Source organism: Melanerpes formicivorus, unplaced genomic scaffold, assembly GCF_026170545.1.
Source record: "Melanerpes formicivorus ecotype bairdi unplaced genomic scaffold, bMelFor1.0.p_v2 SCAF_60, whole genome shotgun sequence".
Taxonomy (NCBI): Eukaryota; Metazoa; Chordata; class Aves; order Piciformes; family Picidae; genus Melanerpes; species Melanerpes formicivorus.
Genome location: NW_027142412.1, coordinates 4574592 through 4591572, shown reverse-complemented (window position 1 = coordinate 4591572; position 16981 = coordinate 4574592). Strand labels below are relative to the sequence as shown.

The window sequence follows — 16981 nt, the reverse complement described above, 5'->3', positions numbered from 1 at the left end:
TTTTTTTCAAAGGGACTGCTGGACAGCAGAACAGGATGGATGGCTGGGCCCCAAGAGCAGTGGGGAACAGAGTTAAACCCAGCTGGTGGCTGGCCCGGCAGAAGTGGTGTTCCCCAGCACACAGAGGTGAGAGAGTGTCCCCAGAGAAGGGCCACAAAGCTGGTGAAGGGTCTGGATAACAAGTCTTATGAGGAGTGGCTGAAGGAACTGGGACTGTTTAATCTGCAGAAGAGGAAGCTGAGGGAATTAAGGTGTGGTCTGGCTTCAGCTCTCAACTAGTTCCACGTTGAACAAGAACAGCTTGTACTCACAGAAGGCACTGGCTGCTTGGGTTCAAGGTTCCTGTAGAGCTCAGGCTATCTCTCTTCTTTAGTGAGGTCATTCTCTCACCTAGGCAGAGAGAAGAAAATGCAGCTATAAAATTAGACCACTGGAATCGTGAGACTCGTTCTGTGTGCAACTCCAGGAGAATCCAAACCTAACCTTGGAGCTGCCCTTAAGAGCTCCTCTTTGGAAAACTCTCGCTGCCGGGCCCCACAAACCCCACACCCTCTGTCAGCAAACCGGATGTACGAGCTGAAGAGTGTCAACAGAAACTGTACGTGGACAGCTCAGGAAAATCCTGCCAGTCCCAGCACACCAGACCTGGAATGATCAAAGAAAGTCTGTTAACAACTGTCTGTGTGTCTGCTCATAGCTTGAGGAGTAACAGAGCAGGAACAATTCTCAAAAGGTTTTCACTGCATTCCTAGGGCACTTGAAGGATTGCCCTGGCTGTAGTTAATACCTAGAAATTCCTATCAAAATCTTTGCAGCACAGCAAGGAAACTAAAACAACCAACAAAACACAGACTGCTTTATATTATCAAGCAGGAACTTGAAATCCTACAGGAATTGTGGGGTTTTTATGACAAATTGTGATGAATATACTGGTGATCTATGTTTAAAATTATAAGACTTAGAGTGCCCTGGGATTAAGGGTCAGGATCTTGTGAGGCCTGTTTTGAGAGCAAAGGGAAAGAAACATATCTTGCAGACTTGCAAGGATACTGTCTGGTTAGTTGGAGACATCACGGCTGAGGCGGAGCTTATCTTAAAGATAAACATTCAGACCTAGGAATTTGTTTTCTTCAGATAAGAAGCCTGCAAAATTGCGCACGTGAGAAAATGGATACATTGACCCTTACCACCCAAATGTGGGGAGAAGGGATTTGACCGCCTACTCTAAGACTCATTATCACATGCCTGCCTTCTGTTTAGCATAAGTTTGCTTATGTAGATGATGTAACTATAGAAGATGAAGAAAACTATTGTAAGGCTGCTATGGAGGTGGAGTTTTGTCCCCTCTCAAGCCCAGCGCGCTGCTTTGCTTGCCTTTTATTGCACTTTATTCCCTTTTTATGATCTTTTAGTGCCAATAAAACTGTTACCAAAAACTTTTACCTGGAGTCATCTATAACGCAAATTATTCCTGTTCTTTTTTCCTTCTTTTGGTGTCGTACCACCTAGTACACATTCACCACCTAACCGAACGTCACAGTTGTGATTCAAAGCCAAGCAAGACAAAGTGTATCGAGGGAAAGAAAAGAGAGAGAAAGCTAAAGAGTTCTCCTCCTCTTCACTTTTCCCCTTGAGAGATCCAACACTACAGGAAGGCAGGCCTGAATTTCATGAGCTCTGGGATTCAGATGAGCTCAGGAAATCATTTGGTTTGCACTTCACGGCTGTACACACACAGCTGTGTTCAGCTGTAGAACGACCTCCTTGCAACATGAAATACAGGCTTCCGAAACTGGAGCGTCTGTCCCACTGAGACTTCCACGACCCTGTGTCCAAACCCTACTGACATGTCAATTCAATTGTTCACAGCTTTTACCACAGGTCACTCTTAGCACCTGAGTTTCTGAGCCTAGATGAGACATCCTGCTGTCTGGCTCTGAGTTCAGGAGAACATGCCAAGCTGCTGGCTACCTGCAGACATCACATTGCTAGGACTGAATTGGCTCACCTTTATCTTTCCAACAGGCAGCGCCTCTCTGAATGCTGGATTCACATGAGTGTGCCTAAGGCAGATGACACAAGCAGGCTCTGTGTCCGGCACAGCCCTGAGGGCACTCGCCAGCTAGCAAACAAGCATCACACAGCAGGATGTGGGGGGAAGACAACTGGAAGGGGGAAAGTGAGAAAACTCAGGGGTAGGAATAATAGTAATACCAATAATAAGAGCAATAATAACAATAGCAGAAGTCCTAAGGAGGATAAGGAATGGAAATTAAGGCTATTGCTCACCATCAGCTGAGTGAGGTCAATCCAGTCCTGGAGAGTAGTCCACCGGCCAACCTGCCCTCCAGTCTTCTGGCTGAGCATGTGACATAGCCTTGCTAAATTAGAAAATCCTTGCTGAATATGCAATGCGCTCAGTGGGAATTAAAACGTCCCTGCATTATCAACGCTGTTTGCAGCACAAACCCAAACCCACCCCGAGACACCCCCAGCTCCCACGGGAGCCTGCAGAGACCTCCCAAAGGGTCCGTCGGAGGTGCCCAGCTGCCTCTCCACGACCCTTGATCCTTTCAGATGGCCCCACCAGAACTTTACATATCCCCAGACCCTTTTAGGTGCCCCCAGACCTCCTCCGTCACCCCCAAAAGCCCTGCCGATGGCCCCAGACCACCTTCAGACGCCGGAAGGAACACACCTGGGAGTCCCGGGCCGGCAGCGACACCAGAAACCGCACTGCAAGCTCCCCGAATGCGCCAGGACCCCTTGCCCCGCCAAAGGACGGCGGTTCGCAGGCACCCTGGGGCACAGAACGGCATCAGGCGCCGAATCAGGGCTCTCCGCGACCGGTCCGGCTCCAAAGCTGCTCTGCGCGGCGCCCGACCCCCCAGCCAGAAAAGCGGGGCGCAGCCCGCGAGGAGGGCGCGTGCGCGGGACCAGACCCGCTGCGGCGCAGGCGCCGTATCCATAGCGACCACCGGGATGCTGCCCCCCTGGCGCGAGCAGAGCCGGGCTAGGGTGCAGGTGCCGTATCCATAGCGACCACCGGGACGCTGCCCCCCTGGCGCGAGCAGAGCCGGGCTAGGGCGCAGGCGCTGGATCCATAGCGACGCTCGAGTCAAGCTCTCCGCTCACCGCTCTTCCCCTAAGAATTTTCGAGCATTCAGCGCAGTTAGGCTGCAGAAATTAGCTCCCCCGGGGCGGCACACGCCGCGGCACGGCAGCACTGGCCTTAGAGACAAAGCTGTCTTTGATCTGGGTACCAGCTGCAGCTCTCAGCAGTGCCTAGCTGCAGAGCAATGGCCTGCACCTTCATCCTGATCCAGGTGGAGAGAGAACTGCCAGGAACACAGCTTCTCTGCTCCGGTTGCAGCATCCCCAGGGGCCGAGCGCAGCCTTGCTGTTAGTGAGGAACACAGCCCCTGTGAGAAGCTTCTGGGGTCAGGGGACAAACAAGGGGTTTTCCACACTGGAAACAAGGGAAGTCTCTTTGCCACCCCCTTTGCCACCACCCCTAACCCTAACCCCCTAACCCCAACCCCCTAACCCTACGTCTGCCGGCCCCTGCACCCTCACCCTGGTGCTGTCCACGACGCAAACCCTAAACCCCCTGACCACCACACTATCGTTAAAACCCGACCCCAAACGCAATCCTCACCCGGACCCTAAGTTGCCCATCCGCCCCTTTGCCCATCCGCCCCTTGCCCTAATCTCCACCTGAATAATCTCTCCTCCCTACCTCCATACTCACAAATGCTATTACTGGGCATTTAGAAAGCTTTAGCTAGCACCCCTGTCCTTCTCCTCACTTACCTGCAAAGGCTTCTAGCATGTAAAAACAAATTGCACATACTACAACACACAGTTTAGAAATATGCCATGTTCTTCCCTTAGGCAGGGGACCTTCCTTCATTTGTTTTCAGAAGGATGTTGCTACTTCCTTGCCCTGCTTTTGTTTCTTAGTTTATTAGTACTAGAAACCATATACGCCTCCTACACCAAACCACAATGACGTGCAACAAGCACTAATGCTGCAGATTCCGTGACTGGCCGTGCTCCCATTGACACCTTTCGCTTCGTCCGTCTCTGGCCACGCTCCTCAAGAAGACGTGGAACCGCAGATCGGGACTCCCGCTCGCTTCGTAGGTATTATCTACGTCTCAGTCTTGCACACGCTCCCACTGACATCTTTCGCTTCGTCCGTCTCTGGCCACGCTCCTTGCGAAGACGTGGAACCGCAGATCGGGACTCCCGCTCGCTTCGTAGCTATTTTCTACGTCTCAGTCGTGCCCGCTCTCACTCGCACGCTCAAAGCATCAACAAAGTGTCAAACATAGGAGGAACCTCCCCTGCCTCCACACAAGCCATCCTACAATTCATTACGTCCCTAAGGGACACAGGGTTTAGGACCAACACAGTCAGTTTACAAGGTTCAGCGGCAACACTGTCAGTTCACAGGGTTCAACAGCAACACCATGAGTTTACAGGTTTCAGCAGCAACACAGACCGTTTACAGAGTTCAGCGGCAACACTTTCACTTTACAGAGTACAACGGCAACACAGTCTGTTTACACAGTTCAGCGGCGACACTGTCAGTTTACAGAGTTCAGCGGCGACACTGTCAGTTTACAGAGTTCACCGGCGACACAGTCCACTTACAGAGTTTGGCGGCAACACAGTCCGCTTACAGAGTTCAACAGCAACACTGTCCGCTTACAGAGTTCGGCAGCAACACTTTCAGCTTACAGAGTTCAGCGGCAACACAGTAGACTTACAGAGTTCGGCGGCAGCACAGTCCGCTTACAGAGTTCAGCGGCAACGCTTTCAGTTTACAGAGTTCAGCGGCAACACAGTAGACTTACAGAGTTCGGCAGCAACGCTTTCAGTTTACAGAGTTCGGCGGCAACGCTTTCAGTTTACAGAGTTCGGCGGCAACGCTTTCAGTTTACAGAGTTCGGCGGCAACACGGTTTGTTACCGCTGAGCGTGGGAAGGAGCTTAGCCAGCTTCTGTTCAGATGGCTTTCCATTCTAATAAAAGACAGAAAACCAGAGACGCCCAAGTCAGTGAATACTTAATAACCCTACAACGCATGCAAAGGAAAAAGCGTTCCTTGCATATTAGACAGACACGCTGCAAGCTTACGTATTCCGCAACCCCGTGGAGCTCGTTTCGAAGCCCCTTTTCGGGCAGATGAATACCACACTTCCACACCTCTTAAACAAGAGGGCCGTGGAGTTGGAGGAGAGGGGTCAGGGTTAGCTGGCCTACTAGAGGTCATAATCCCCTCCAAGAACATACAGGCATTTCAAACCTTCTAGGTTGATACAGAAGAACCCCAGAGAGCAGAAGAGGCTTAGACTTACCTGGAGGGGAACCCAAGGACATCCAAAAAGCCGAGCAGAGAGCCGACCTCAACGGAGCCGCCGAGGGGAACTGAGCCCGGCCGAGCCCAGTCTAAAGTAGCCGGGCTTGACGGAGCCGACATCCTTCTAGGGAAAGAAAATGCTCTCTCTTTACTGACCAGTCCTACACATACAATTACTAGCCACACACCCATTCACAACTTTCGCTTCGTCCGTCTCTGGCCACGCTCCTCACGAAGACGTGGAACTGCAGATCGGGACTCCCGCTCACTTCGTAGCTATTTTCTATGTCTCAGTCTTGCACACGCTCCCATTGACAACTTTCGCTTCGTCCATCTCTGGCCACGCTCCTCGCAAAGACGTGGAACCGCATATCGGGACTCCCGCTCGCTTCGTAGCTACTTTCTACGTCTCTGCCGTGCCTGCTCTCACCCACACGCTCAAATATCAACAGGGTGTCAAACATAGGAGGAACCTCCCCTGCCTCCACACAAGCCATCCTACAATTCATTACATCCCTAAGGGACACAGAGTTCGGCAGCCCTGCAGTTTGTTAGCTTACAGCGTTCGGCAGCCCCACAGTGAGTTTACAGCGTTCGGCAGCAACACTGTTTGTTACCGCTGTGCATGGGAAGGAGCTCAGACAGCTTCTGTTCGGAAGGCTTTCCAGTCTAATAAAAGAAAGAAAAACAGACACGCCCAAATCAGTAAATATTTAATAACCCTACAACACACGCAAAGGAAAAAGCACTCCTTGTGTATGACACGGACGCGCTGTAAGCTTACGTATTCCAGAACCCCGTGTAGCTCATTTCAAAGCCTCTTTTCAGACACATGAATACCACACTTCTACACCTCGTTAAACAAGAGAGCTAGGGAGTTGGAGGAGAGGGGTCAGGGTGAGCTGGCCTACTAGGGGTCATAATCCCCTCCAAGAACATACAGGCATTTCAAACCTTCTAGGTTGATACAGAAGAACCCCAGAGAGCAGAAGAGGCTTGGACTTACCTGGAGGGGAACCCAAGGACATCCAAAAAGCCGAGCAGAGAGCCGACCTCAACGGAGCCGCCGAGGGGAACTGAGCCCGGCCGAGCCCAGTCTAAAGTAGCCGGGCTAGACGGAGCCGACATCCGTCTAGGGAAAGAAAATGATCTCTCTTTACTGACCAGTCCTACACATACAATTACTAGCCACACACCCATTCACAACTTTTGCTTCGTCCGTCTCTGGCCACGCTCCTCGCGAAGACGTGGAACTGCAGATCGGGACTCCCACTCGCTTCGTAGCTACTTTCTACGTCTCTGCCGTGCCTGCTCTCACCCACACGCTCAAACATCAACAGGGTGTCAAACATAGGAGGAACCTCCCCTGCCTCCACACAAGCCATCCTACAATTCATTACATCCCTAAGGGACACAGCGTTCGGCAGCCCCGCAGTTTGTTAGCTTACAGCGTTCAGCAGCCCCACAGTTTGTTAGCTTACAGCGTTTGGCAGCCCCACAGTGAGTTTACAGCGTTCGGCAGCAACACAGTTTGTTACCGCTGTGCATGGGAAGGAGCTCAGACAGCTTCTGTTCGGAAGGCTTTCCAGTCTAATAAAAGAAAGAAAAACAGACACGCCCAAATCAGTAAATATTTAATAACCCTACAACACACGCAAAGGAAAAAGCACTCCTTGTGTATGACACGGACGCGCTGTAAGCTTACGTATTCCAGAACCCCGTGTAGCTCATTTCAAAGCCTCTTTTCAGACACATGAATACCACACTTCTACACCTCGTTAAACAAGAGAGCTAGGGAGTTGGAGGAGAGGGGTCAGGGTGAGCTGGCCTCCTAGGGGTCTTAATCCCCTCCAAGACCATGCAGGCATTTCAAACATTCCAGGTTGATACAGAAGAACCCCAGAGAGCAGCAGAGGCATGGACTTACCTGGAGGGGAACCCAAGGACATCAAAAAAGCTGAGCAAAGAGCCAACCTTGGCAGAGCTTGGCACCACCAAGCCCCACCGAGCCCGGTCTAAAGTAGCCAGGCTTGACGGAGCCACCATCCTTCTAGGGAAAGAAAATTGTCTCTCTTTCCTGACCGGTCCTACACATACAATTACTAGCCACACGCCCGTTGACAACTTTCGCTTCGTCCGTCTCTGGCCACGCTCCTCGCGAAGATGTGGAACCACAGATCGGGACTCCCGCTCGCTTCGTAGCTATTTTCTACGTCTCAGTCGTGCCCGCTCTCACCCGCACGCTCAAAGCATCAACAGGGTGTCAAACATAGGAGGAACCTCCCCTGCTTCCACACAAGCCATCCCACAATTCATTATGTCCCTAAGGGACACAGGGTTTAGGACCAACACTGTCAGTTTACAAGGTTCATCGGCAACACTGTCAGATCACAGGGTTCAACAGCAACACCATGAGTTTACAGGTTTCAGCAGCAACACAGACCGTTTACAGAGTTCAGCGGCGACACTGTCAGTTTACAGAGTTCAACTGCCACACAGTCCACTTACAGAGTTCGGCGGCAACACAGTCCGCTTACAGAGTTCAACAGCAACACTTTCAGCTTACAGAGTTCGGCGGCAACACAGTAGACTTACAGAGTTCGGCGGCAACACAGTAGACTTACAGAGTTCGGCGGCAACACAGTAGACTTACAGAGTTCGGCGGCAACACAGTCCGCTTACAGAGTTCGGCGGCAGCACAGTCCGCTTACAGAGTTCGGCGGCAACGCTTTCAGTTTACAGAGGTCGGCGGCAACACGGTTTGTTACCGCTGAGCGTGGGAAGGAGCTTAGCCAGCTTCTGTTCAGAAGGCTTTCCATTCTAATAAAAGGCAGAAAACCAGACACGCCCAAGTCAGTGAATACTTAAAAACCCTACAACGCACACAAAGGAAAAAGCGTTCCTTGCATATTAGACAGACACGCTGCAAGCTTACGTATTCCGCAACCCCGTGGAGCTCGTTTCGAAGCCCCTTTTCGGGCAGATGAATACCACACTTCCACACCTCTTAAACAAGAGGGCCGTGGAGTTGGAGGAGAGGGGTCAGGGTTAGCTGGCCTACTAGGGGTCATAATCCCCTCCAAGAACATACAGGCATTTCAAACCTTCTAGGTTGATACAGAAGAACCCCAGAGAGCAGAAGAGGCTTGGACTTACCTGGAGGGGAACCCAAGGACATCCAAAAAGCCGAGCAGAGAGCCGACCTCAACGGAGCCGCCGAGGGGAACTGAGCCCGGCCGAGCCCAGTCTAAAGTAGCCGGGCTAGACGGAGCCGACATCCGTCTAGGGAAAGAAAATGATCTCTCTTTACTGACCAGTCCTACACATACAATTACTAGCCACACACCCATTCACAACTTTTGCTTCGTCCGTCTCTGGCCACGCTCCTCGCGAAGACGTGGAACTGCAGATCGGGACTCCCACTCGCTTCGTAGCTACTTTCTACGTCTCTGCCGTGCCTGCTCTCACCCACACGCTCAAACATCAACAGGGTGTCAAACATAGGAGGAACCTCCCCTGCCTCCACACAAGCCATCCTACAATTCATTACATCCCTAAGGGACACAGCGTTCGGCAGCCCCGCAGTTTGTTAGCTTACAGCGTTCAGCAGCCCCACAGTTTGTTAGCTTACAGCGTTTGGCAGCCCCACAGTGAGTTTACAGCGTTCGGCAGCAACACAGTTTGTTACCGCTGTGCATGGGAAGGAGCTCAGACAGCTTCTGTTCGGAAGGCTTTCCAGTCTAATAAAAGAAAGAAAAACAGACACGCCCAAATCAGTAAATATTTAATAACCCTACAACACACGCAAAGGAAAAAGCACTCCTTGTGTATGACACGGACGCGCTGTAAGCTTACGTATTCCAGAACCCCGTGTAGCTCATTTCAAAGCCTCTTTTCAGACACATGAATACCACACTTCTACACCTCGTTAAACAAGAGAGCTAGGGAGTTGGAGGAGAGGGGTCAGGGTGAGCTGGCCTCCTAGGGGTCTTAATCCCCTCCAAGACCATGCAGGCATTTCAAACATTCCAGGTTGATACAGAAGAACCCCAGAGAGCAGCAGAGGCATGGACTTACCTGGAGGGGAACCCAAGGACATCAAAAAAGCTGAGCAAAGAGCCAACCTTGGCAGAGCTTGGCACCACCAAGCCCCACCGAGCCCGGTCTAAAGTAGCCAGGCTTGACGGAGCCACCATCCTTCTAGGGAAAGAAAATTGTCTCTCTTTCCTGACCGGTCCTACACATACAATTACTAGCCACACGCCCGTTGACAACTTTCGCTTCGTCCGTCTCTGGCCACGCTCCTCGCGAAGATGTGGAACCACAGATCGGGACTCCCGCTCGCTTCTTAGCTATTTTCTACGTCTCAGTCGTGCCCGCTCTCACCCGCACGCTCAAAGCATCAACAGGGTGTCAAACATAGGAGGAACCTCCCCTGCTTCCACACAAGCCATCCCACAATTCATTACGTCCCTAAGGGACACAGGGTTTAGGACCAACACTGTCAGTTTACAAGGTTCATCGGCAACACTGTCAGATCACAGGGTTCAACAGCAACACCATGAGTTTACAGGTTTCAGCAGCAACACAGACCGTTTACAGAGTTCAGCGGCGACACTGTCAGTTTACAGAGTTCAACTGCCACACAGTCCACTTACAGAGTTTGGCGGCAACACAGTCCGCTTACAGAGTTCAACAGCAACACTTTCAGCTTACAGAGTTCAACGGCAACACTTTCAGCTTACAGAGTTCGGCGGCAACACAGTAGACTTACAGAGTTCGGCGGCAACACAGTAGACTTACAGAGTTCGGCGGCAACACAGTAGACTTACAGAGTTCGGCGGCAGCACAGTCCGCTTACAGAGTTCGGCGGCAGCACAGTCCGCTTACAGAGTTCGGCGGCAGCACAGTCCGCTTACAGAGTTCGGCGGCAGCACAGTCCGCTTACAGAGTTCGGCGGCAACGCTTTCAGTTTACAGAGGTCGGCGGCAACACGGTTTGTTACCGCTGAGCGTGGGAAGGAGCTTAGCCAGCTTCTGTTCAGAAGGCTTTCCATTCTAATAAAAGGCAGAAAACCAGACACGCCCAAGTCAGTGAATACTTAAAAACCCTACAACGCACGCAAAGGAAAAAGCGTTCCTTGCATATTAGACAGACACGCTGCAAGCTTACGTATTCCGCAACCCCGTGGAGCTCGTTTCGAAGCCCCTTTTCGGGCAGATGAATACCACACTTCCACACCTCTTAAACAAGAGGGCCGTGGAGTTGGAGGAGAGGGGTCAGGGTTAGCTGGCCTACTAGGGGTCATAATCCCCTCCAAGAACATACAGGCATTTCAAACCTTCTAGGTTGATACAGAAGAACCCCAGAGAGCAGAAGAGGCTTGGACTTACCTGGAGGGGAACCCAAGGACATCCAAAAAGCCGAGCAGAGAGCCGACCTCAACGGAGCCGCCGAGGGGAACTGAGCCCGGCCGAGCCCAGTCTAAAGTAGCCGGGCTTGACGGAGCCGACATCCTTCTAGGGAAAGAAAATGCTCTCTCTTTACTGACCGGTCCTACACATACAATTACTAGCCACACGCCCGTTGACAACTTTCGCTTCGTCCGTCTCTGGCCACGCTCCTCGCAAAGACGTGGAACCGCAGATCGGGACTCCTGCTCGCTTCGTAGGTATTTCCTACGTCTCTGCCGTGCCCGCTCTCACCCACACACTCAAACATCAACAGGGTGTCAAACATAGGAGGAACCTCCCCTGCCTCCACACAAGCCATCCTACAATTCATTACGTCCTTAAGGGACACAGAGTTCAGCAGCCGCACAGCTTGATAGCTTACAGAGTTCAGCAGCCGCACAGTTTGATAGCTTACAGAGTTCAGCAGCCACACAGTTAGTTTACAGAGTTCAGCAGCCACACAGTTTGTTAGTTTACAGAGTTCAGCAGCCGCACAGTTTGTTAGTTTACAGAGTTCGGCAGCCGCACAGTTTGTTAGTTTACAGAGTTCGGCAGCCGCACAGTTTGTTAGTTTACAGAGTTCGGCAGCCGCACAGTTTGATAGTTTACAGAGTTCGGCAGCCGCACAGTTTGATAGTTTACAGAGTTCGGCAGCAGCACAGTTTGTTTGTTTACAGAGTTCGGCAGCAGCACAGTGAGTTTTCAGAGTTCGGCAGCAGCACAGTGAGTTTACAGCGTTCGGCAGCAACACAGTTTGTTACCGCTGTGCATGGGAAGGAGCTCAGACAGCTTCTGTTCGGAAGGCTTTCCAGTCTAATAAAAGAAAGAAAAACAGACACGCCCAAATCAGTAAATATTTAATAACCCTACAACACACGCAAAGGAAAAAGCACTCCTTGTGTATGACACGGACGCGCTGTAAGCTTACGTATTCCAGAACCCCGTGTAGCTCATTTCAAAGCCTCTTTTCAGACACATGAATACCACACTTCTACACCTCGTTAAACAAGAGAGCTAGGGAGTTGGAGGAGAGGGGTCAGGGTGAGCTGGCCTCCTAGGGGTCTTAATCCCCTCCAAGACCATGCAGGCATTTCAAACATTCCAGGTTGATACAGAAGAACCCCAGAGAGCAGCAGAGGCTTGGACTTACCTGGAGGGGAACCCAAGGACATCAAAAAAGCTGAGCAAAGAGCCAACCTTGGCAGAGCCTGGCACCACCAAGAGGAGCTGAGCCCCACCGAGCCCGGTCTAAAGCAGCCAGGCTTGATGGAGCCACCATCCTTCTAGGGAAAGAAAAATGTCTCTCTTTACTGACCGGTCCTACACATACAATTATTAGCCACACACCCGTTGACAACTTTCGCTTCGTCCGTCTCTGGCCACGCTCCTCACGAAGACGTGGAACCGCAGATCGGTACTCCTGCTCGCTTCGTAGCTATTTTCTACGTCTCGGTCTTGCACACGCTCCCCGCACGCTCATAACATCAGTGTCAAACATTTAAAGTACTCTGAGGAACTTCCCCTGATTCCACACAAACCATCCTACAATTCATTAAGATCTCAAGGGATCCATTTCACAGAGCGCACCACTGTTTCACAGAGCGCACCACTGTTTCACAGAGCGCACCACTGTTTCACAGAGCGCACCACTGTTTCACAGAGCGCACCACTGTTTCACAGAGCGCACCGTATGAGCCGCCACAGGGAACCGAGACACGCTGCCCTCTAAGACAAAAAATCAAAGTGAAAAAAAAAAGCCCTCTCTTTATAGATAGTCAAGAATGGTATTAATTGCTATGACAAAAGGCTTTGAAATCACCCCCACTGGATCTCTTCCATTAGATGCAAAAACTTCTAGAGTTGTAGAAGCACATTCTAAGTAGAACAAAACGGATATTGCAGACATACCTATAAAAGGTGTATGAATTAAAAACCAGGGACCTTCCCTTGTGTGTAATCAGGAAGGCATTTGTCATTTTTTTTTTTTAATTTGTCGTGGACTTACTTGCTCTTTTGTTTTTATTTTGAACGCAAAGCCCTCTGAACAGAGCCCAGCAAAGCTGCTTCCCCATGCACGAAGGCAGGAGAAGCCCCTAACTGGGCTGCCACAATACCTTTCAAGGGGTTCTGATGGCATCTGAGATAGCGCCGAGGAGCCGAGCCGCCGAGCCAAGCCGAGGAGCCGAGCAGCCGAGCCGAGGAGCCGAGCCGAGGAGCTGAGCCCAGCCGAGGAGCCGAGCCGAGCCGAGCCCAGCCGAGGAGCCGAGCCGAGCCCAGCCGAGGAGCCGAGCCGAGCCCCGCACCATTTCACTTCAGAGGGCCCCGCACCATTTCACTTCAGAGGGCCCCGCACCATTTCACTTCAGAGGGCCCCGCACCATTTCATTTCACATCAGCATTGCAGTGCTTCATCATTTCAGAGAGCCCCACACCCTTTCATTTCAGGTCAGCATTGCAGTATTTCAGCATTTCATTTCACAGAGCCCCACACCATTTCATTTCACTTCAGCATTGCAGCATTTCATTTCACAGAGCCCCACACCATTTCATTTCACGTCAGCATTGCAGCATTTCATTTCAGAGAGCCCACCGTTTCATTTCAGGACATCGTTTCATCATTTCATTTCACAGAGCCCCACACCATTTCATTTCACATCAGCATTGCAGCGCTTCATCATTGCAGAGAGCCCCACACCATTTCATTTCACTTCAGCATTGCACCATTTCATTTCAGAGAGCCCACCGTTTCATTTCAGGTCATCGTTTCATCATTTCATTTCACAGGGCCCCACACCATTTCACTTCAGGTCACCATTGCAGCATTTCACCTCTTTTCAGTTCAGAGAGCCCCACACCATTTCATTTCAGGACAGCATTGCAGCATTTCATTTCACAGAGCCCCACACCATTTCATTTCACGTCAGCATTGCAGCATTTCATTTCAGAGAGCCCACCGTTTCATTTCAGGACATCGTTTCATCATTTCATTTCACATCAGCACTGCAGCGCTTCATCATTTCAGAGAGCCCCACACCATTTCATTTCAGGTCACCATTGCAGCATTTCACCTCTTTTCATTTCAGAGAGCCCCACACCGTTTCCTTTCAGGTCAGCATTGCACCATTTCATTTCAGAGAGCCCACCGTTTCATTTCAGGTCATCGTTTCATCATTTCATTTCACAGGGCCCCACACCCTTTCATTTCAGGTCAGCACTGCAGTATTTCAGCATTTCATTTCACAGAGCCCCACACCATTTCATTTCACTTCAGCATTGCAGCATTTCATTTCAGAAAGCCCACCGTTTCATTTCAGGACATCGTTTCATCATTTCATTTCACAGAGCCCCACACCATTTCATTTCACATCAGCATTGCAGCACTTCATCATTTCAGAGAGCCCCACACCATTTCATTTCAGGTCACCATTGCAGCATTTCACCTCTTTTCAGTTCAGAGAGCCCCACACCCTTTCATTTCAGGTCATCGTTTCATCTCGTGACGTCCCACACCTGAGCCGCCGCATGTCGTCTGTTTCTTAGTTTTTAAATAGAAACCCTTTTCCCCTCCAAACGCACACCAAAACCAAATAAAACAACAATGACCGGTCCTAAACACACAAATAGTGGCCACGCTCCCATTCACAAGTTTCACTTTTAGGTTCTTTTAGCAACTTCCCCTGCTTCCCCACAGACAATCGTACAATACATTACGTTGTTACGGGATCCCCCGATCCCACACGCTTTACCCTTATTCCTCTTTTCTGCCGAGGGGAGCCGAGCCGCCTCTCGCGTCTCTCAGAGCGCTGAGGCAACTCACCCCAAGACTAAAAATCGAACTGAAAATCTCTCCCCTTTATATTGATAGACAATAATGGTATTAATTGCTATTTGAAAAGGTTTTGAAGTCATCCCCACTGGACCTCCTCTATTAGATGCAAATGCTTCTGGAATGCAGAAGCAAATTCTAAAGTAGAGCAAAACAAATGTTGAGAACATACCTACAAAAGGTGTATCAATTAAAAACAGGGGACCTTCCTTTGTGTGTATCAAGGGACATCTGTCTTTATTATTTCTTGTTTTATTTGTTGTGGAATTATTTGTTCTTTGTTTTTAATTTGAATGGAAAGCCCTCTGAACAGAGCTTAGCAAAACTCCTTCCCCCATACACAAGGGCAACAGAGGCCCCTAAGTGGGCTGTTAACACGCCTTTTAAGGGGTTCTGATGGCAACTGAGGTGGGTCTTAGGGTATCACTGGAGAATTTGGGGCCATATGGAGGGATGTGGGGAGCCTCCAGAAGGCTCCAAGAGAATCTTTTAGTCGGACCTTTAGGGTTACTTGCCGACAGCCAACCACAACAACCAGAACAGCTACTACTACTACGGTGCCTGCCACCAGCCAACCACAACCACGACAACCACCACAACAACAACAAATACTATGGCACCTGCCACCAGCCAACCACAACCACCGCAATGGTGCCTGCCGCCAGCCAACCACGACAACCGCCAGAAAAACAGCAACTACTACAGCGCCTGCCACCAGCCAACCACAACTAGCCCTAACCATCCCACTAGAATACCCACTGGAGACCCTCCATTGGCATCCACACGCCCCTAAATTCCCTTTGGGTAGCCCCACACCCACCACAGATGCACACAGACCCCCTTAGGAGAGGTGGCAACACTGACCAGTTAGGGGGCTATCTCATGCTGCTGTGCATGGGAAGCGCCTCAGCCGGCCTCTGTTCAGAAGGTTTTTCATTCAAATTAGGAAAAAAAAAAAAAAAAAACCAAAAAACACACACAAACAAAAAAAAAAACCGCAAACAACCAAGCCAATGAATATTTAAAAATCCTAGAACACACACAAAGGAAAATCCATTCTTTGTGTATTATAGATATACACTGCAAGTTTACGTAACACAGAACCCCATGTAGCTCATTTCAAAGCCTCTTTTGAGACTAATTCTGTATTTCTACACCTCATTAAACAGGACAGCTATGGAGTTGGAGGAGGGTCAGGGTTAGCTGGCCGCTTAGGGGTTTTAATCCCCTCCAAGAACATGCAGGCATTTCACATGTTCCAGGCTGATACAGAAGAGCCCCAGAGAGCAGAGGAGGTTGACACTTACCTGGAGGAGAGCCCAAGGAAGCCAGAAAAAAGCTGAGCAAAGAGCCATCCTCAGCAGAGCCAGGCACCACCGAGGGGAGCTGAGTCCCACTGGGCTCAGTCTGAAGTAGCCAGGCTTGCAGAGCCACCATCCTTTCAGGGAAAGAAAATGCTCTCACTTTGCTGAAAGGTCCTAAACGTACAATTACTGGCCACGCTCACATTTAAAATTTTCACTTCGTGTGTCTCTGGCCATGCTTATCACAGAACTGCATGTCAGGACTCCAACTCGCTTTGGAGATTTTTTTCTACATCTCAACCGTGCCCACGCTCAGCTGCACGCTCCACACAAACTACATTTCTAACATTTTAAGGTCTTTTAGGAACTTCCCCTGGTTCCACGCAGATAACGCTACGATACCTTAAGTTCTCAGGGGATCCCCCTGTTCCCATACGCTTGGCCCCAGCTTCCATTTTGTATAATGCAACACGGTACCACCTTTTCAGCATAGAAAATAAGCAAAAAGCCCTATTATACACACAAAAGAAAATCCACTCTGTATTACGGAAGCACACTGTATACTTATATATTTCAGAACCCCATGTAGCTCATTTCAAAGCCTCCTTTCATACAAATTAATACTATTCTTCTACATCTACTTGAACAGGAGAGCTATGGAGTTGGATGGATTGAGACTCCCTCTCGCTTCATAGTTTTTTGGTTTTTTTTTCCTTCTGTGTCTCGATCGTGCACACTCAGCCACACGCTCTAAACAAGGTTTCTAACATTAAGTTCCTTAGGGAACTATCCCTGCTTCCCCACGGACAATGTCTACAATACTTTAAGTTCTTAGAGGATCTGCCGACCCCATACGCTTAACATCTGTAATACTTCAAGTTAAGCAGTACCTGTAATAAAAGAATAACAGAAACAATGCTTATACTACTTTTGGAACTCCCTGGTTCCGACCCAAGAGCTCTTTTACCTTGGACAGCAATTTGCCTCTCCCGTGTAAGGGGTCCCGTTACAGCTTATGCATTGCCCCTTTC

The 16981-nt window shown here is 50.2% G+C and overlaps 1 long non-coding RNA gene across 1 annotated transcript; it reads right to left on the bottom strand.

The window, feature by feature from the left end:
• Window positions 1-495: 495 nt before the first annotated feature.
• On the bottom strand, window positions 496-2468 carry LOC137452906 (uncharacterized). Its single transcript, XR_010990199.1, has 3 exons — window positions 2290-2468; window positions 2009-2165; window positions 496-645 (listed from the first exon to the last, which is right to left on the bottom strand). It is a non-coding gene; the product is annotated as an uncharacterized lncRNA (long non-coding RNA).
• Window positions 2469-16981: the final 14513 nt, after the last annotated feature.